Source organism: Phalangium opilio, unplaced genomic scaffold (assembly GCF_054372755.1).
Source record: "Phalangium opilio isolate 3A_F unplaced genomic scaffold, DU_Popi_V2 ptg000329l_1, whole genome shotgun sequence".
Classification (NCBI taxonomy): Eukaryota; Metazoa; Arthropoda; class Arachnida; order Opiliones; family Phalangiidae; genus Phalangium; species Phalangium opilio.
Genome location: NW_028324226.1, coordinates 7583366 through 7606125, shown reverse-complemented (window position 1 = coordinate 7606125; position 22760 = coordinate 7583366). Strand labels below are relative to the sequence as shown.

Genomic DNA, 22760 nt, shown 5'->3' with positions numbered 1-22760 from the left:
ACGTTAAGTTACGTTCCACTTGCCAAAGCCGGTCCATGACATACAGATGTTTTGACTGAAACTGCGTGAAGACTCGCGTTTCAGTTGTGTTAAATGGAGAATAGAGTGGCTAGACAAGAATTTTTTTGATCTATTTATTTTGATAAAATAACATTGAAGTCATTAATAAAACTTTTAAATTTAGGAATTAAATACTAAGCTTAAAGTTCGTTTTTGATAAATGAAACGTGGATTTGAATAAAAACCACCTTACGGAACTCAAACCATGTAGCCACTTCAGGAATAAGATCACGTGCTGCCAGCTCATGATAGTGTCACGTGATTATGGTGTCCATCGCTAATTGGTTAGATTTCCTTGTGGCACTATGTAAATCAAAAATTAAAATAAGGCTTCGAATATCACCTTAAATTATGTACAATTAACGGAATACTTTTGAGAAGTTTTATTAAGGATTTTGTCAGTTAAAAGTGAACTAACGGGTATTTCATTGGTTTGACCTTTTCATTCTCCTTCAATTGGATAAGCGGTATTTAAGTTTTATGACTAATCGAGTAAATTTTGCTATCAATTTTATATTTGTTCTTTGTTTTAGGACTACATATACATAATTAGGTCCAATGTTTAAATAATTTCTGGGCAATGCGAAGTTTTAGAATACGCACTTAAACCTCAAGTGGTTTCCAAAATTAGTATTATTTCCTCTGTTTTAAAGTTGCAACATTTCGTTAACTTTTGCTTTCCCAAAGTCGAACACCCATTATTTTTCTTTTTATTTAACTTTATGTAAAAACGTGCAACTTCAACAAAAATAAAAATCCAGAGATAGGAGCTTGAACGTGACGAAAAGGGGAAAACTTATATAGATAAGATACATACATATAGGGTCTCCCGTTATTTTAAATCCGATCGTCAAAGGATTTGCGGGAAGGGAAAACAAGGGAAAATAGGAAAAGATGAAAGCGACCGCGGAAAAGAAAGAAGTGTACGAGAGGAATACGGTGTGAATAACTTATCGAAAAATAAACATTAGGAGCCACGGATAAAGGTCGACAAAATAGAAAGTACAGCGGAAACTCCCCAGTTTTCGAAAGAGCCAAGGAATTATCTAAAATTCTTCCTCTTCACTGCTACTTTTCCCTCGCTTTCCTCTTCTTCTGTTCTGGTTTTTCTAAAAACATAAGAAATAAAAATAAAACTTTGTAGCTCGTTAAAACAAAACGTGTTTCAAACGGAAACACCACAAACTTATAGGCCAAGGATGTTCGTTGAAATAGAGACAATAGAAGGAATGGTAAATACTGAGCCTTCAAAACTAGATACAAGTTTAAATCTTCCTCTGTAAGCAATTTTCTCGACCATGCCGGGAGCCATTGAGTATGAAATTTCACCTGGAAACTTGTAAATTCCATATTCTTGGGGGTCGGTCATGGTCTGACTCTACTAGCCGATTAATAAACACGAGTGGCTGATAGTGCGCTCTGTAGGTTATGGGTAATGTAAGCTCATGAAATCTGAGCCCTGTTCAGGGCCTGTTGACGTCAATAAATGGATATGATACAAACTCGTACCACCTCTAAAATATCTTCATGGTACTTCAGATATCATTCTGTCATTTTTAGAAAGTATTTTTTTCAGTCTGAAGTCAAAAATTTCCAAATAAATTAAGAAATTATGAATCTTTGTTGCATATAATCAATCAAATATCCATTTTTTACTAGAATCAATAACGGACATTAAATTTGTTATCATAAGAGGTTCTAGTTAAAATTCGGATACGGCATATCTAGAGATGTGAAATTACCTTAATTTTTAAAAATGGTAATTTACCGGGTAAATTACCGACTAAAATTTTCAGAACAACAAAAGTTACCGTAATTTATGGTATTTTATATTTTCATAAGCTTATTACCGCGTTAATTTAAGTAATTTACCAGTAGAGTACCGTTTTAGTATTACGGTGAGATATAAATCGGTAATTTACGCGGTATTTGAAAAGTTACCGGTAATTTACGGCCGGTAAATTACCGACTCGCATCTCTAGGCATGTCTTATAGTTCTTTTCATTGATTCACGTATATAAATAGTTGAAAAAGTCTTTAAAAGGAGGCTAAAAAACAGTGTTGTAACTTTCGATACATAACGAGACACGAGAAAGAATTTAACGTTGGCAGTTTTAAAGCAATACCAAGTTTCCGGAACGAATCGGTTAGATGTTGTAGAAAAAGAAGAGCGAGAATAGAACAAGAGAAACACGCAGAAGAAAATAGCAACCAGAAGTTTGCCTCCATTCAAGAAAAAGATTTTTAAGACTATAAAAAGATTTTTATCGGAGAAGATTATTTACAACTCTTCTTCACGAAGTTTACTGCGCAGCATTAACAACCATAATTCGAAGTAAATCTCCCTTACGAATGCGCAATAGTTGAAGTAATGCAATCCTATAGTTAATGAAGTTAGCAGTAGGAATTAGCTCTTATTGAAAACTAGGATCTAAAGGATCCTTGATATTTGCAAGTGTTGGGTCGTCATTTTGAAAGACGGCGACATGTTCAACCGCAAAAACCGTTAAGTGCTTAACAGCGCTCGGGGCAGACCGAAGGCGTCTTAGAGTGAAGTTGGAAAAGCGCCGATGTCTTGCGGCGGAGCCTCCGGGATGAACTAGGCCCATGCATGTCAAATTTTATGTGGGGAAATATCCAGTTTGTTGAGGAAATATTTTCACCATATTCTACAGGGCCGGTAGGCCCTTGTAGATATGACATGACACCCTTCCGTAATGTTAAAGAAAAAGTCACACCTTTTAGGGTTAGCGTCCCATAGAAAAAGCATTAAAAAATTTTCGTTTTTTTAACGAAATGGTCATAGGCCATACGGAAAAAGTATAGCGAAGTTAGTTTTCGGAATACTTCTAAATTAACAAGCATTTATTAAACGGGAAACTTACGGGTTTCGATTTTCAATTAATGAATTCTAATTTTTGTAATTTAACTAATTAAGGTAGTAAGTCAAAAAATTACTTTTGGGTCAGATGTCAGCCTAACCTTATAGCGCGCTTAAACCTATTTTCTTCATTTCGTTCTCGTTGACAACTAGAAGGTCCTAGGTTTGTGGGTGCTAACAAGTTACGTTGACTAATTGTAAATGTTGGCTTTCTTGCTGATTTTCCTAATTTCTTAGCAGTAGACTCCAGCAAATTACTTTTGTATTTCGTCCGAGCTTGAGCACCTTTATATGTATTTTCTAATTAACTGTAGCACCCTTAATAAGAAATACGTCGTTATCAGGTCGAATTTTCGTCTAGAAAAGTAATTCAGGTAAATAATTACAGTTAATAGAGGTTTTTATATCATTTAAAGTAAGCTTTTCGACGTTCTTTACGGCCAAGGCTTAAGTTGTATTTTAGTTACTCTATGTTATATAGTGTTTATAGTGTCTTTCCTTTTAAAGATTATTAGAAAGCTAATTTCCAGCTCTGTTTGGAATTACAAAATACGTAGTCTGCTTCGATTCATGCTACAAATCCCAACCCTAGGGCCAAGGTTTTACGCTTCTTGTAACTTAATACTGTATCTATGACAGTAAAAAATGGCATATATATCCAAATTATTATGGTTTAGAAATCAACGGTAGTGTTTTCACCCTGTGAAGAATTCGACTTCAAAATATTACAGGAAAGATGACAAAATTTCCAATTTGTTTTCCCTTCGGCAGTTAAAAGAGTGGTGTTAATGTTAGCGCTGTTAAGTCAACATTCTCATTTGAGGACTGGTATAAACGGTTTCATTATTTGTTAATCTCACTAAAATGCTACTAATTGTCAATGTGTGTGGTATAATTCCTGAAACTAAACCAATGTAGAGGACCAGATTATTCGTTAAAACAATTTTGATCCTATTGAATCAGTCATACAGTGATGTTACGTTATCATTTTATAAACTACTTGTTACTAACAGTGGATTGTTTAATTCATAAGAAACAGTTGTGCTGGTTAATCCAGGAGGACAGTGTCGTTATATAATTTAATTAGTCAAATAATTTTCATGTTTACAACCCAGATTCTCTCAACCTAACCACGTTAGAAACGGAGGGTTACGTTGTTTTCTATTTCCACAGTCCACATTGCCGTTTGTTTATTGGTTTAAATTGCTATGAATTGTAAAGGTATTTGATTTAATTACTGATATTAAAGCTAAACTATAGAATAACATCATTCATTAACATATTGTATAGATAATCTTTATGTTACCACAAACCTAGCTCAGGATATGATAAAAATTTAACGCAATTTGTTGGAAATAATCAAAAACTCCTCTAAACATTAGAGTTAAGGTGAATTATTTTTTAAAAGACATTTTATAAGCTTAATGAGCACTGACGACAAGTTAATTTCAACGTAATTAACTGTAATTAAGGTAAAATTAAACTAAAATATACATTTTTTTGGATGAAAACTCAGATAACTCTTAAATGATGTTCTTGATTAAGATTGTATCTACCCAAGCCGTTGGTAAAGCCCCACACATAAGCTAATTTAAATTATCTCCAAAGTACCTTAATAGGCGCGAAATTCAAAACTTTAGGGTAAAATGAGAATCTAAAACTCCACTAAAAATTGCAATTAAGGTGAAGTATACATTTAAACTCATTTTATAACACTAAATGTATAGTGCCAAAACAGTCCTACGTTAATTAAACATAATTAACGTGAAATTAAACCAAAATATACATTTTTTGGATAAAGGCTCAAATAACTTTTAAATAACTCTTTAATTTTGATTAAAACTACCCGAGCCATTGGTAAAGTCGAATATTTTCTATTTGACACTTAAGTTAATTTAAACTATTTTAAAGTACAATAATTGCCGCGAAATTCAAAAGTTTTGGGTTAAAAAATGAATTTGCGGAAAAAATATTAAACTGCACTAAACATTGCAATTAGGGTAAAAAATTCAAATAAATTTTAAGCTTAATCCACTCTCACGAGAACCACGCTCAAATTAAGATTAAAACATCACAAGTTTTTCGTACAGCCACAGTAGTTTCCTATTTCACTTTCAAATTAATTTAAATGATCGTTAAAATACATCAGAAGCGCATACATTAAAATTTTAGGGTGATTGCAATTAAAGTTAATATTTTATTGAAACTTGTTTTATAAACGAAATCCACGCTAGATAAACAAGATAAGCCGTTAAATTAAACTTAAGTATAATTAATGTGAAATTAGCCCAAAACACGAATGTTTTGGGTAAATTCATAGATACCTTATAATTAAACTAACAAATTAAAATTAAAACTACACTTATCTTTCACCCAGCCTCCATTTTCCTGTTGAATTCTTACGATTAATTAAATTGTCATTTAAAAGCATTTTTCCCATTTTTAAAAGAGAGCCATTGAAAAGGCGCGATATTTAAAAGTTTTGGGGCAAAATAGTGATTGTTCCGCAAGAGTCAAACAGGCACTCCTCTAAAGTTTGCAATTTAGGAGAATTTCTTATTCAAACTCGTATAATAAACTGCAATAACACTAATAAAAGAAGATAAGCCGTTAATTTCAACTTAATAACCATATTTAACGTGAAATTAATCGAAAACAACAGGTTTTTTGGGTAACTATAGATAACCTTTAACTGAAATAAGAAAATAAGATTAAACTACGCGAGTTCTTTCAGCCTAAACGTTTTCCTATTTAACACTAAAATTAATTACATTATCACTATAATGCATTTAATAGGCTCCAAATACAAAATTTTAGGGTTAGGAATGTGTCAAAATGTAACTTTTCCATTTAAATTTTAATATATCATTAACATAGTTCGTAAAATCACCAGCAACAATTTAATCTGGCAACATTCAATGCTGTTGGTCTGATCTCGACAATACTGTATGTGTATACAGTGTTACGAAACAAATATTTTTCTTCCATATTTCAAATACCGTCGTTTTTAAACTTCTTTCATAAATAATGTACAACCATAAGTCTATTATGTAAGGTCCCCATAATAGACTTATGGTACAACATTATATGGATATCAAAATCAATGTTATTGGATATAAGTTAAATGTAATTAACGATAATTAAGTACTTCTTTAAGCAATTAGAAATAGATCAACCCCAAATGTTTGACGGTAAAGCAAAAATAAAATTATTCAAATTTTAATTACATTAAGACTGAAGTGACAGATATTATAAAAAAACGTCTTGGTTTGGACCAAGGCCGAAAAAACAAACGATATGTGTGAGGTTTATCATTTGACTGAAGTTTCAGATATTGCAATTGTTTTAGTTATTTTTATCCATTTAATCCTTAATCAGTATTAAATTCAATCAACTGATTTTACTGTTAATCGATCCATTCCCTCTAAATTAATTGAAAAAATTACATATCTACGCTTTTTCAAGAACAATTACATTTTCCGAAAACATTTTATCATGAAATTAATTATTTTGAAGGGATTTCGTGTCGATGATTACTAACTTGAAAGCACATTGACGGTCATAGTTTTAATTAAGGCTGGCTTGACAAATTTTGAAGTTTGCAGCAAAAAAGTTTAAATCTGTAGTAAGTTTCTGAGAAGACTGATGTTCAAGAAATTATGATAAATAACTTATTTTGCTCAAACTTATTTATAAACTAATGTCGTCCTCATAAGACAAAGCATCAACGTTTATCGTGTGTGGTTTCTTTGAGTAGGTGGCACTCTGTAGCACACAAAAAATTTATTATTTTATTTTAATGTATGCGCTTTTGATGTAACTCCCCCCCCCCATTCCTTCATATTCCCAATATATACAGTTTTACGATCACCAGTGGTTCCAGTGTATGGGTCATCTGAGCCGTCGCAACACACTCAGCCAATATTATCATATAGTTCGAGACCTTTTCACATTAGTGAACGGTACATGACTCTCCGGACTTGCCCGCCAACATTAATAACCTAAAACTATAAAACATTCGTGTACATGAATGATTACGGTTGTGGCCTGACACTCGCTAGCGCCTGAAGGACCGATAACTCAGTGTAATCGGTGTACATTTGTAAGTGAGTGGACCATTTTGGAAATTACATACAGATAATTAAAACACAGGGGTGATACCACCATTGAGGTCTTCTCTCTCTCTTGCCTAGAAGCACCGCTATAGGCAGTGAGATTTGACTAGCCTCTTGCCTGTAGTGAACTTTGGCACAGTCTGGCGGTGACCCTTGGTGTGAGGGAGAATACCCCAATGGTGGCCTCGCCCCTGTGTGTTTTCCGAAATGGTCTTTATGCGTACTAAAAGGATTACACGTAATACGTAACCGGTGTACAATAGCGCCAACAATGTAGAAAGGGGTGGTGACGTTTCAAATGAAGACTGAATCATGACCAAGAAATTCTAAAGCACGGAGAGGGAAATTGCAGTGCAATCATTTCTTCATAGAGGCGACAATAGAAATGTAGCATTTCGTTATACGAAATTAAATGTATAAATTAGTGCAACACCCTTGTTTGGAATCCACTATTAAATATTTACATTTTCCTTTCGAATTATGTCAAAGTTCACCTGCTCTTTTAAGAAAGTCAGTAGAATATTTCAAATATTCTATATTGACACCTCAATACGTACTCCCTTCAAAATAATTAATTTCATGATAAAATGTTTTCGGAAAATGTAATTGTTCTTGAAAAAGCGTAGATATGTAATTTTTTCAATTAATTTAGAGGGAATGGATCGATTAACAGTAAAATCAGTTGATTGAATTTAATACTGATTAAGGATTAAATGGATAAAAATAACTAAAACAATTGCAATATCTGAAACTTCAGTCAAATGATAAACCTCACACATATCGTTTGTTTTTTCGGCCTTGGTCCAAACCAAGACGTTTTTTTATAATATGCGTACGAGATGGCGCTTATATTACCGTTGTGACAGGGGTCTTCCTTAAATTATCGTTGATATTTTAGGGGTCAGTCATAAAAGTTTTACGATAGAGAAAAGTTTCATCCTAAAATTAACGTAAATGTTATTGGGGCTATTCACTTTTCATTGAATATTTCGGTTAGATTGTATTGATGACAACAAAATAAATTATTTCAATTTAAATAATTCAGTAAGAGTTATAAAAACTTATACTTACAATCCGCGACCTTGGCCCAAATACTTAAGCAGTCGACAGGGTCACGGGGTTGAACTTTGTTTATTTTTCGGTCGTATCAGCGCCCCCAAACGGGAAAACACGGCGAACTAAATTAGTTAAAAAAATATTCTCGCTTCGCCACACGCATGGGCCTAGTTCATCCCGGAGGCTCCGCTTGCGGAAAGCTGTTTTAACTTAAAATCCACTCGCAAAATACAGAAATAGCTCCCCCTTTTGTCATAAGGGAATATTACAATTTCCCACCAAAAATTCTAAATTAAAATCTTCAGTTTTTCTGGCCATTTTAAGCAATTTAGGCCTAATCATTACGTGTACTACACACAACCAATTATTCAAGACTGGTTTAAAACAACTTATTTTGAAGGATAACGAAATTATATTCCACGTGCGACACTCCCTGGGCCAGGTGACTGTCGTTGTCGAACGGTGATTAGTCAGTGGGCGCTCGACCAAAAAAATTAAAAACTCGAAATCGCCGACTGAAAGTTTTGCCATCAATTCGTCGGATGCCGAAAACTTTTTCGGTTGCCATCGTGAATTTTCGCTTTAAATTCACCAAGTGTAAACCAGTCCTAAAAAGCTCATTAATAGCATATATCAAACTAGTATACTAAATAATGATGTCGGTTGAAGTGTAAACTGTGTACGTTATTCCGATTTTATCATTCCTAGCCGCCATTTTTCAAAATGGCCCCGGATTCAAATTAATTTTCATATTGATTATTATCATAAGAGCAACGTCCCTCATAAAGGTACTGCGGGTTGGGCTGGGCGTAGATTATCGATAAATCAGTGATACCAGGAGTTCGGGGGGAAGTATGAAACTGGCCATAGAGCTAATGGTAAAAATTGCGAACAACAAGATTCTGTCGTTGCGCATAGAAAGGATTAGCCTGTTTATGGACATACAACTTTACAGTATATCGTAGTGGTATCTATGCTCCTTGGTTTTCGTTCCAAAACTTCCGTTGGCTGGGATATCCGTCGAAAAGAAAAATGGCGATATGGTGGACGTAGAAACACGTTGCAATTCTTATATTAAAGATACTGGGAATAAATTTGTCCAAACCGTTTTAATTTAACCACGGAATTCTCACTCACACATATCACAACAAAACATCATTGACGATCGTTTAAATGTTTTGTAGAAAACTAGAAACCCCGACTAAAAGCCAACTTCTTAGCCAAGGCTTAATTTACACCGTTCCGACAGAAGCAGACGTGAGCCATTTTCGCTCCAAAATCACAAGATAAAAATAGTGCTAAATCGGAAGTGTGTATGGTAATGCGCGTGGGCGCTAAAAAATGGGGTAACTATTTCTTTGGGAGTTAAGCGGTGTATGAATCCGCTGAGCTTTACGGCGAAACTTTGTTGTTTCGGGCTTTTTAACCAGTTTCGTACTTCGGGTTATTATGAACTCCTGGTGATACACATTCTGCACATGAAATGCGTTTATTCTCAACTGCATCTAAAATTGAGAATCAGGCCAAGTACGTTAACATTTGCAATACACTTTTTCTTCAAATAATGAGATTCTGGTGCTTCGAATTCCAACTTAATAAGAAAATTAAAAAAACGAAATGACGACGGAGAAGCAATCGGTAAGCTTCATCCCATTTTATATCCCCTGGGGGAAACGACGCCGATTTTCCAGACTTTTATTTGTTAAAAGTAAAGAAAGAGATGAAAAAAAGATTAAGAACCTTTTAATTTCATGGGATTTGAACCAAAAGGCGAGACGCGGATTTCCAAAATTTTTATAAAACGACAAGGAAATGATTTTCCTTCAGAGAATTTCGCAAAATAACAAAAAAATATAATTCACTGGAAAAATGAAATTTAATTTTTTTCTTCCACAGAAAGGAAACTGATTTAAAAATATCCTTACAAAGTCAGTTGGGGATTGGATTGAATTAGGTTTTACTCAATATATTGAATTGAGTAGTATTGCGATTTCAAATTTATTTCTCCGTATTTAATTTGACTCTTTTGAAATAGGAATGAACAAATACTAATTAATTTAATATTGAATTAATATATTGGTGTGCGAATTTTTTGACTCCAAACGGTACAAAAAGCAAAGTAGTCAAATAATAATTTAAATAAGGTAAATTTTAATCCAGCACTCTTGCCATACCTTTATGTAAGAAAAGCAGTGCATGTTACGAAGTTAGCAAAAAATACTATAAATATATGTACACCAGAAGTAGATAATACTTTTCTTCGAGAGAAGTGTACCACAAAGCGGGGTAAGTGCATCGTCATTCTTCCCAACATCGTTTTACATTTGGAGCAAGGTTGCTAACCCGAATCACATACGCGATAAATAGTTCCCTCATCGTTACTCTATTAGCGCTTAACTATTTGTCAAGGCGCCGCTTGTGGACTTTTGCCCCATGTCCAGACGAGGTTTGTGGGTTGATTGCTGGGATTTAATGCCAAACAATTATAATTCACTCCATGTTGCGATGCCCATCTGAAGTTTGATGAGCGGGATAGCAAACAAAAGGGGTGAGCCTGGGAAGGATGACGTTACATAACTAAAGTATTACGAGGAGAGAGTGTGTCATCCTTCTATTATCCCCTTCTGGTGTACACGAATAGTTTGCCTGGGCCTTAGCGGAGAATTAAGTGAGTGTAATAAATACTAATAAAGTTTTTTATATAGAAAATCTTAAACACTTCAATCCCGAATGTTTTCTTCTTTCTTCACAATCATCAATTCATCCACAACCAAATTTTGCACAAGTGCATACATGATAAATACTGCCTTTTAGCATTAACTTCTTTCGAAGAAAGGTTCTGTACCTGGTATAAAACGTCGATGACCGTCATTGGCAGAAATACTAAATAAAACCCCCAATAGACCATTTCGATGTAATTAAGAGCGAAGCCACAGCGGTAAACTTTGCCTTCCACCTCCCTTTTTGTATAATGAGAGTGCGTAGAGACCGCAATGTATGTCCCGATACTGAGGGTTATGTACCCCATTTTTTAAGTCAAATAGGTCTATACAATCTAAGTTTGTCCCGCGTGAAATTTTAAATATGTAAAATAATGTATATAGCTCAAAGACATGGAACCAAAAGCAACGTAACTAGCCTGCGGTTCGAAATTTAAATAGTTTAAATTTCCGCAGATAAAACTCTTCCTCGGAATATTCAATTTTAAGAACCAAGAATGCTCAAATAAATCGAGGGTCGCTCAATACCGGCCTCGTGACGAACGAAGCGCGTAATATATATATACGTCGAAAGGATTGGCAAACAAAGTCCCATTTATCAAGGATGAATTTCGATCCTTTACATCAATCGCTTACGAGGCTCAAGAGCTGAGAAGAGTAAGAGAAGATAGGCAGGGCCAAGGAGAATGTATAAGAGGGGTGGTCCGATGTCAGGCAAAATTCACGTAGTCCTCCGTTAATAAAACGGTACTGTGCTGTTCCCCGGTTACCATGGTTACCGCTAGCCCCTCACAGCAAGAGAGCGTACACTCTCGTGCATGCGTTCAAGCCTCCTTGCTCTAGCCTCATGAGCTTGTTTCAAATTTTGAATGTCCCAAGTTTCCAACAACGATCACGTGACGCGCGCCTTTACCAACGGCTTGCGCGTCGAAGTTGCGCACCACTGTATAGGTGATTTCGCAAAGTCGGGCTGGTCACGTGCATTCTTGAGGCGTCACACAAAGTCCTACTACTGTAGAAAAATAGGCTTTTGTCGGTCGTATTTCTTGAAAGTCATTATGTGTCGTCTGCTACAATTAGACAGGCTTACAAACGTGTTTAATTTTCATTAATTTGGTTACAAAATAAATATTAATATTATAATTATTATTATTATTATTAAACAGGAAACAAACCATTTAGCTGCTAAATCCATATTCACTAACCCAACTGTAACATTTGAATAAGCAGACAGCTTAATCCTTTGACCCTACTCTCGAAAATATAGATTTTTAACCCTGAATGCTGTTTTCCATGTAATAAACCTATGACGTAGTAGTGACGTTGCACAAACACTAAAACAAGCTGGAACGTGATGACCTAGTTTGCGAAATCACCTATCGGTTCTTTTTACCTTCCCCTTTCTAGACCGAGTCTCCCCTCTTTTACATCCTCCTTGACAGGACTAACCCGTTTCTACCTCTCGAAGCTGAAACTTATTCTCTATTCATTTCATACCCATTTATAGCTCGGCCATCACGAAGGTGTGCCCAAATATGGTAAATTTCAATGTCGCCCGAATTATTTATAGGATGAAAATAAATTTTCCACCATTCCTTTATACTTCACTAACATACAGTATATCTCGTTAGAAGCTCTCGAAGTTTTGCCTGTTTTGGAAGGTAATCCCGGAGACCTCGGTTATAATTTACAAGCCTTGGAATATTATGCGACGTTTGCGCTACGTTGTTAAATTTCATTAAAAATATAAGTTCAGAGTTTCACACCATACTTTTACTTTTATATGCAGTACAGGAAATTTATTGAATCAGTAAAATGTAAAGCTTCAGTGTCTTCGAAATTATAAAACATAATGAATTTAGTTTGGTTCGCTGGTTTCAAGCTTTCGTTTTAATTTGTTAGGAATTTATGAAAAATTTATCAATTTACTTACATAGATATTTATTATAAGTTTATATGATATGTTCTATAAGTATGACATTACCTATACTTTATAATGCTAGAGACTGACTGAGAGCTAGTTCGATAACGACAAGCGAGATTTGACTGACCTCAGATTAATCTGAGACTGAACTTAGTTTTGCAGTCGATGTTCCTATTTAGTCTGTACTAAGCCATTGACAGTGCCTCACGATCTATGACGTTACACCTACGTCACTTCAGGACAAGCTCTTGGTAACGAGTGACAAACTTATGGAACATTTCTCATGAACTTATGATATTAGAATATCTTGTGAGTAGCCAAAAGCCAAATTGTCAATTTTTGCGCAGTTGCAAAAGCGCAGTTTCCCGCAAGAGCGTAATATAAAATGAGCAAATCTCATATGCGCGTTTTACAAATACACAGTGCTACTAAGTTGGGTTCAGGTTAGCTCCTTTTAAGGTTTTGCTCAATGCCAGATTGCTAGCTGTATACAGCCCAAATTCTTATTAATTTGAAATACAAGTTTATTTAATTCACCAATAGTTTGACGCCTCTTAGAAAAAGAGATTGTGTCTACAATTAGTTACCTCCCAACAATTTGACGCCTTTTTCAAGATATATGGGAATTGCTCTTATCCGATGTTAGAACGTTAAACTAGATCTTGTTTAACCTATTTAGAGAAATTGGATTGTGGTTTTCTATTAAAGTCAATGCGGAAGCTCAGAATGTTTTAGCATAACTATACAGTATACTACTGATGAGTCTTGAGATTATAGAATTTTTGTCACAAGTTCTCAGAAGAGTTTTGTTGTACTTTACAATTAAGGAAAAAAGTGACAGGAGATTTAAATCGAATTTTAAAGTGCAATTTGAAGGTATAAGAAAACATGGAACTAAAATCTTCACGAGGATGAGCCTTTACATGGCACCTTCACTAATACTGAAGTCCCATGCAGCTTTGAAAAAGAGATGATTTGTCCACAATTCAAGGGAAGGTTTTTCTTTACTAGCATCCTTAGCATCTGCCCTTGAAATTTCTTGTTATTAAAGAAGTATCCCATATGGCTGATGCAATCTAGCATGTGGTTTAGTCGATATAAGTCGCAAACAAAATTCAACAGCACAGAGTTATCAAGGTTGGCTTTTCACTGTAACCAGTGAAATTCAAACCTTGGTAAGCTTCTATTATTATTGCTCCTTGCTTGTTTCATTGCACGATATTACTTATTTTTATTGCGAAGACTTACAGGGACTACAAGTTCGCAACTTATGATAATATTGAGTTTGTAATGCTATTTCCTTTCCGAGTCTTTAATCTAGAGTTTGAAAAATTTAATTTGAAAAGTTGTCGTTACTATAGAATAGCTACGGCCCATTCTGTGATATTTTTCATGGCGACCATTTATGCTTTGAGATTTGTCAGCTATCAAAACATTATGATGATAAATATAATTTATTCTAATTTCTTATTATTAATCCATCAAGTTTGAACTCTTAAGTTTCTATGAACCTACCCAAAATAAATGCAATTTTATACCGTAATCAAATAGGCTACCAACCGAAAGAATAAAAGAACTTTCCCCCAGCGCAGATTGAAGGGAAGTGGTGTGTAACGCGGCAGCTAAGCTAAAGCAAACTACGCTTGTAGCCAAATTGTATTCTTATAATAAAATCAACAGTACCAAGTGGTGTATTTTTGGGGCACTGGCTAAGTGCTTAAGCAATTATTTCACCCCATATTTAAAATGAGCTTTTCTGTAGATAAAGGAGAATGAAAAAGGGACTGGCTAGCCACTATAATGAATTGTTTCCAGTAGATGTTTTGTAAATTGTGATAAATCTTCTGTCCGAATGTAGAAATGTGACCCATACTTTCGTGTGAACTCTTCAGCGAAAATTTGATTTTTTTAGACTGTTTTAGAGTCAGTTAGATTATTAATAGGTCAATAGTGACTTAAAAGTTAAAACAACTTCATGGCAAACACGTTTTTAGGTAATATCATAGGTTCTAGAGATATGTTATATAAATTTGTCACTGGTTACTGAGACCTTCTCATGGAGTAACGTAGGTGATACGTCGTAGATTATCGTAAAGCGACGCCTGGTGAGGCGCTGTCAAAGGCTTAGGACAAACTAAATGGGAAGATGGACTACAAAACCGAGTGTAGTCAATTCTAGCGACGTTCTTGAACTAGCCCTCGGTAAGTCTCTAACATAACGAAGTGTAGGTAGTCATACTTTCGGAATGTATCTGATAAACGTATGGCAATATACATCTAATACGTGAATTTTTGACTTTAATTGCAAAAGTTGATCTTAAAATCTCTCGAAACAGTTTTCAAATCTCAATAAAAAAATACTTTGTCGTTTACAATGCGTTTGGGAAACACTTCCCTAAAGGATTGAGATACTTCATTTCTTCGTTGTTAGAATTAAACTGTTTAGAGTGAAACGCCGAGGAAAGAGCATTAATGGCCCTCTTTCTACGATTAAATTCAAGAAACCAAATAAGCTTATAGATTATCTTCGTTTCCCAAGTTTTCAATAAATATGATGGCAATATTGAGGCGTTAATTTTTTTTTTTACTTCGCCGCTCGAGATATCTATCGAAGGAAAAAAGACTGATACCAGTCCTTTTTAAAGGTTCTTAAGTAGAGACGAGTATCTGACAGTGTATGTACACTAGAGGAACATTAAAGGAAGATCTGTTCACGTCAAGAAGGGAAGTAACGAAGTTAGAGTGTTGGTTCTGATATGGCAGAAAGTAGAGCCAAGGCCCCAGCGTTCAACGGTCTGGGAAAGGAACGAGTTGGGTTTAATATTTATCTTTCGGCTTATCGATTAAAGTTGACGCGTAATGGCCATTAAAGAACCGGATATAATTCTGTGCATGACCTTTACGAAAATCATTCGCCTAGTTTAGGACTCCTAAAAATATATTCTGAAGGCGGTTCATTGTTTTTCAAAATTTATACCTCTTCTTATTATAAAAATATGTAATTAATAATAGCATAAGTTCATAAGCCATGTTCCTTAAGTTTGTCGCTGGTTGGTGAGAGCTTGTCATCAAGTGACGTATAGGTTTAACGTCATAGATTCTCATAAAGCAACGCCTGGTGTTTCACTGTCAAAGGCTTAGGAAGATGGACTGCAAACCTCGTTTAGTCAATTCTCGCGTCGTTCTCAAACTAGCTCTCAGTAACTCTTTAGCATTACTTATAAACTTATGATAATTTAATATATCTGGAAAATTTATGATTTAACTTAATACGTAAATTAATGCAAATTTCTGCTAGTTCTAAGTCAGAAACACTAATTCAGACGAATTTAACGCTACTTTCATTATTATAATAAACATTTCTTCCCCTGTTTCAACTTTACATAACAATACATAAACTAGCATGAGTCACTTCTAAAATGAAGATGTAATAAACCGACAATAAAGGTCTCCCTCAAAATTGTATAATTTACGAAAATTAAAAAATTGTCTGAAGAGTCCATTAACAAATATTCTGGGCAGAAAAACAGTAATCGGCCTCGGGATATAACTAAAATGAGGAGAGATTCAACATAATGAATTTCAACAAGATATTGTGTCCTCTCGTCTTGGAGAGACAGATCCCTAATCTTATCACTTTGGAAGAAACGAGAAAATGTCGAAAAGAGTATGCATAAAGTTTGAGGACAGAGAGGCAGCTAATTAGAGTATAATCTTGGCGCATTCCGGCTCGCTTCAAACAATGTCCTCGAAACAATAAAAAAGGTGGAAGCTTTTGTTATTGTCGTACAGCGACGCAGTTTGTTTCTTTTAGGATAGAGAACAGATAAAAGGAGTAAATATTAGTAGATGCCTCTAAAATGCCTCGTAAAATTGAAGCCAAGCAATCGTGTCAGAACCAAAACCAGATTAATGTAATAATAGCGTCGGAGCATAGCTCTAGCCTCTGGTACCATCCTCGCTTAATTCATTGAGGAACGTCGAATGCTTATGTTTTGGCTTAACAGACAAAGTTTGTGTAGCGCTATTTCTAAATGTCATTCTTATCCATATTTACCTGGTTAAAATATCTCGTTCGAAATTTGCACCAGTAGTAAAAAACAAAAGCGGACAATGCAATTTAACTCCAATTTTGTTGAATTAGTTTTTTTACCTTAGAATGCATAGATCTCACTGGCTGTAATTTCTTCTGGGTGGGCCTATAACTGATTTTAAGTATTTGATTTTTCTTGCTGCGTACCAAAATATTATTCGCCTAGTGCATCTGTCTTTAAATCCCAAAATATTAGGGGGTAAGACCGATAGATGGCGAGCGCATATTTCTTCAACGCATTCAAAGTAGTCGAGGACGGTTAGGAAATTCATTACGTTCAGGTTCTTCGTACATTAGTCCGTTTTGGTCAGAATTAATAACGTATCATAGTCATGCACGGTATAGCTAGTGAAAGTCCAGTAATACAATTAGAAATTAGTCGAAGGTCGTCATGTGCAATTGTTGCTATATTGGCGTACCGAGGCTGCAATATAAAGCGGATAAATCTTGCACATTTTACAATCCTTTCATTAAAGGTGGACTAAAACCCTGACATAACTTAATAATTGAAAAAACGCTGAAGTTCAATATAAAAAATCCATTAATATGGTTTTCGCGAGAAGATATTGGCCCTGGGCAATCGGACTGATTTGATGAAAAAACAGATTTCGGCAATTATAAGCGGTGGAAATTAGTTTTCATTAAAAAAATAGGTTTAAAGAGAGCTTTCAATATTTAAAAAGATGCCATTAAAATTTATTTGTATGTTTTCAAAGAAGCAAGGAAGCAGTGACTTTCCTTTGTAGCAATGAAGGTTAGGCTTATTCTGGGAAAAGTAAATGACTGCCCTGAAATCACTCCTTTTCCATAACCTCTCTGCTGCAGAAGGCGCACAAAGACACCTCTAGGCATGGAGTTCAAGGAGTTTATTCTCCTTCCTCCAAGACACTGTTCAGAGAATGGCCCGAGTAACTAAGCCTTTTCCCAGAAAAAAGACTCGTGAAGATTCGTTGGTTGGTGGTATATAGAGGCGCGAAAACGCGACGAGATACTAGTTTCCTAATTAATCCGTTTCCCTGGCCGGCTGTACCCCAGCCACGAGCTCGAGCCAAGCTGACATCCTTAATTTCCCAGGGAGAGAAAAGTACTCAGGATCAGGAAATGATTCCGACTGCCTCTTTCCCCTGGTACGCCCTGGTCCTGCCTTGCCCTTTCACTGTTTCACAGTTCACGCCAAAAGCACTGAATAGATATGGAAGACGGTTGAGAAAACCAGCTCGGGGACCCAATTACGATAACCGCGAGACTTTAGCCTTCCCACCGCAGTCCGACGATTTTGAATAGAAAGATCTCGTTTGAGAATGAACTCGCAATTTGTAAATTAATATTTCTGGAACTTTCTTTTTCTTCTTTAAATGGATTAGTTATCTCTGTCAAACCTAGTTTATCTTTTTCATGACCAAGTCTTACTATTATCAGGCTAGAAACCAATCTATGATACCCGGTTTTCCCGTATTGAGAGTCTTGTATTCAAATTGGGCGAGGGTATTTAGAGAGTGAGAAAAACGAAATCGCTTCGAAATGTGCAAATAGCTTTAAATCAGGCTCAAATTAATTGCTGAAAGGTCATCTATCTCGCATGACCATAGATACTACGATGCCCATATGCGCATTTCTTTCGTGTGTAGTAATTGAATTTGTTTATTGCTTTTTTTCAGAAAGAGGTGCTCATTATCAAAACAGTTATTCAATTTTCAGTTTGAAAATTAGCCTAGTTAAGAAATGTAAACTTTTTCGCAGCTAAAAATTAAATTTAAAACTTTGCAAACGATAAGCTATGAAGTAGTTTTCGAAATTTCTATATTTTTTGGACGGGAAAAATGAGGTAGTGTAAGTTAGGATTTACTAAGTTTAAAGTACGGTATTTTGTATTTTAATTAACTACTTAAACTAACATAAATATAAAATTATTACTGATATCGGCTATTATTCCAAAATTCACCTTTTCATTCAATGATATGGAACATTGAAATTATGTAATGTAATTTATCGGCAATTAATGACAAAATTTCCAAGATTCCAGCTAGGGAGTATTTAATAAAACTACAGAATATTATTTTTTACAAATTTCAAATAATAATTAATTCAAAATTATAAAATGAGCCAGCGTATTTGCGTAAGCATCCCGCTGGAAGCCTAAGGTCCAGTAAGCACTTAGCAAGTGGCAGTCACTTCAAAGAGAACATACCAAGAGGAGTAAAATATTAAGATTATTTAGTAACCCTTAGATATGGTTCTAGTGCCGGTGAGTCACGTCACCTGTTTTAAAGTCTGCTTAAGCAGGCTAATGTAGTTAGATTAGCCGCTTAAGCACCTTTAAATTAAGTATTTAACGTTATCTTCGCTACCTTATACCAAGATAATTTTATGGATTTTAAGTATAAGAATCCGAGAAAATTTGCATTGAAACTGTTCCTTGCTAAAAGTTGCTATCTTCTTATTTTCATTATGAATTTTTTTTTATTTTTCCCAAAATCATACTCGACTTTATAACACTAACATTCGGTTCTAAAATTATTCCAGTCAGTAAGCAGAAAACATATTCTAACCAATAAGTGGTGTAGCAAGGATTATTTAAAATGTCTAAGGATAAAACGCACACACAGATTTCTAGTTGTTCCGAAATTTTAACCCATCCCCCTCTTCTCCACCTGCTGTTTTGGTGCGTCAAACGGAAAAGAAATATAAATATGGCGCCACCTATCTTATTTTCGCGAAAGCATGCTGTTTAGAGTTCTTTTTCGAATTGTCAACGGTCGTTAAGAACATTTAGTTTAAGATTCAAGAATGAGGTTAGTTCCTAAAAATCATAATTTAATTTTAATAATAGATTAAAGCAATAATCCTTGATTAAAGCTAACATTCAGTTCAAGAATATACGAGGTGAGTTTACAATAATTTAGTTTAATAGGCAAGGCTTAGGTTTTGGTAGATCTGCTAGAGCAGACAGAGAGCGACAAAACTTTCAAGAACCCGGTCACGTGTTGACGCTTCAAAATATTGGCTTTCCGGTTTGCCGATTGTGCCCGCTAGGTACCGTTTGGAACATCTACCTTCGATATTTCCTTCTCTGCGTTTTATCCTTCTCTGCGTTTTATCCTTACACATTTTAAATAATCCTTGGGTGTAGCAAGAAGCCAATCACCAGAAACCGGATATAGTTCCTCAAATTCAAAGGTAGCTTTTTATCAAAACATTGGCAAAGGCTTAATCTTCAGCTTCTCTAGTGTAGTGTATTATCTTTCGTCTCACGGATACATCTATAGCCTTGATAGAACGTCTATGACCTTTTGTAAAATAGAGGTTCAAGTAACCTCGTAAATCCTGTTTTAGAAACATCTAAAAGTGGCGCAATTACCATGTACTTGTTTTCAGAAAAAAATGGTCAAAACTGGGTAACCACTTTATTTATGTTCAGCGGTCTCAAAAGTTGCTGACGGCTCAAAAATCAGAATTTTTACAACAATGTGGCGTCTCAAAAGTTTTCTTCTTTTGGTCAAGGTTTAAGGAGATATAAACTTCATTTTTCTTTCGAGTAAAAGCTTTGCCAAAACATAATCGATTTAGCCTTGGAAAGAAAGTAAAGAATATTGATCAGTATAGAAAAATCCGAAATTTAACTTTTTCATTTGCTCAAAAAGAAAAGCCGTATCAATATTTAAGAAGCCGTTATCTATTCCCCCGTTATGTACGTGTATCCATTTTCTCATCTTCGAATAATGGATCCTTCTCTCTCGCTTGCTCGGTATTCATTTATAAGTGACTCCGATTCGGAAGAAATTTATAATAACGGTTTCCAGGGTTTATTCCCAAGGATATTTGACCCCGGAATAAATTCCAAGACACGAAAACCTTTTCCTTAAGTTTTCTCTCATTCATATTTAAGAGGATCGGGGAAATTTTGGAGAATTACAAATTGAGAAGGGCCAAGTTCCGTTAAAAACCATGTATAACAAAATCTAAAAATAACGCATCACGTCTTACCAGGTAGAGATAGAAAACTTACTGTTTCTTATTTATTCATGGTGATTTAAAAGCAAAATCGAATAAAAAGGAAATCGGGTATAAAACCGAAAATAAAACATTTTATTTCGAAATTTGTATATTTTAGTGAGAAAACGAAGACAAGTAATATTTTCATATATCTCAGATTTTAAAATCATGTCTTTTAAAATGAATATCTGCCGCTTCAGCCAATCCAGTTTATCCACTTTTTGTTCTTCACTTGCCTACAAAGATATTTTTTCTTATTAATGTATTATATTGTAGATTTCATAACATTCCAAATAAAGAATCGTCAAAAATGAATATGAGAGTATGTAGAAAAAATACATTATTGAAGAAACAAATCTGTAGTCAAGGAGCCATCCGTTTAAATAAATTGATTCCTCAAATTTCGGCAAACTCAGTACTTTAAGATGCTTTAGAGTATTCTTAATATGGGCAGAAATGTCCTGTTTTTACTTAAATTTAGGATGTTCGGGACGCTGAAATTACTTGCGAACGAATAGAACAGAAATGTAATTAAATTTACAAGTTGAGACGCTGCAGGCTAGGGGTTCCAAGTGCCTCGTTAGGAACTTCGTAAGCCAAATATGACGGGTGTGGTTCGCATCTTGTCAACTAATTTCTGTTCCCTTAACTATAATGTATTTGCATGGTCCCATTTAATAACGACATAGGTATAAAGAGATGGTTTACTAGTTAAATTTTTACCTTTTAATTCTTCTTCCTCACTGTACGTTTATTAGTCGTTCTTTCTTTAATAAACTAAAAATACACTCTTCGTACTCTACGTTCATCATCAAGAGCTTGGGATTTCGGTAGAGTAGAACAGAGCACAAAATGAGGACGAAAGTATTTTTTGACAGGGAGTTAGTGGCTTCAGATTAATCATCGGACTCCCGCTAGCCGGACCTTTGACCACTATGTATTGTGATGAGGCTTTTAATTAAATTTTCCCTGTACAATAGAAGCTCCTTCTGCGAGGGAAAAACCAAACCTTAGAATAAATAACTTGGGGAAATTCTGTTTATTGAAGTAATGAAACCTCAAAATGGCACGGTCTAGTTAAAGGGGATGTAAAGCATCTTTCTCGTACGCCGCTGGAAGGTTAGACTGGGAGTTTTCTCATCCTTCCTCATCAATGGTCATTGTTTTGGCTCTAGTATGTTTGTTTAATGTACCCTTTTCAAAAGTCCTGGATAAAATCAGGGATTGATTAAATTTTAGAAGTAGGAATGGTGAGCAGAGTAATCTGGGCGCTCGTCAAAGTCCCGGACACCCCGGGTAGGGGGTATGAAAGAAGAGGCGGGTCATAGCGGCAGAGGCAAAATGAAACTACGTAGTTTTCGCCCTGCCCCGTTAACAACGTCATCAAAACGTTTAAGTGAGCCAATAAGATAATTTAAACTTTTTGTTACGTGTTGGAGGGTGGGGCTCTATACTGGGCTGAGTCGGACTGAAGTAAATACTAACCGTTTTCCATTCCTACTCCTAAAATTAAATCTATCCCCGGTAAAATATAGTATGGTGTTTAACCACTTTGTTGCCTTAATACAGAACATCCGTTATGTGGACCCAAAGGCGTTAGATATGACTTCAAACAAAATGACTTAGTTGGACTGGTAACGTTAAAGCCTTATATAATGTCTTTGGATCTACATGCCGAATGTTCCGTCTTAGCCCTATATCAAGCAGACAATACTGCGAAAAGGGTCTATTGTAGTGAGGGTCATCCTCATCCGTACAAAAGGCAATGGACGAAATTTTATCGGGTTCACAATATGTGATTATATAAAGTATTTGGTCTTGCTGAACTTGTTGAAAAATAAGAAATCGTCATCACAGTTGCGCGTGATTTTGTACGTGATGTGATTCTGGACAAAGAATGAGCGTGAGGAAAATTTGT

General features: G+C 35.1%; 2 protein-coding genes and 1 long non-coding RNA gene across 12 annotated transcripts in view; 2 read left to right on the top strand and 1 right to left on the bottom strand.

Annotated features, from left to right (window-relative positions):
• The window catches only part of LOC149610624 (potassium voltage-gated channel protein Shaw-like), a 227563-nt gene that overhangs the window by 135026 nt on the left and 69777 nt on the right, over nucleotides 1–22760 (top strand). The gene's annotated exons all lie outside the window — the stretch shown is intronic.
• On the bottom strand, nucleotides 3162–3453 carry LOC149610627 (uncharacterized). Its single transcript, XR_016376740.1, has 2 exons — nucleotides 3328–3453; nucleotides 3162–3259 (listed from the first exon to the last, which is right to left on the bottom strand). It is a non-coding gene; the product is annotated as an uncharacterized LOC149610627 (long non-coding RNA).
• Nucleotides 3180–22760, top strand: part of LOC149610608 (potassium voltage-gated channel protein Shaw-like) — a 519915-nt gene continuing 500334 nt past the window's right edge. The window contains exons 1-2 of one of the 3 annotated variants that reach the window (XR_016376733.1): nucleotides 3180–3315; nucleotides 3619–5313. The gene's annotated coding sequence lies outside the window, so the exon portion shown is untranslated. Of the gene's footprint in view, nucleotides 3316–3448 lie in introns of those variants that run through there. The other 2 variants (XR_016376732.1, XR_016376731.1) reach the window with 2 other exon arrangements.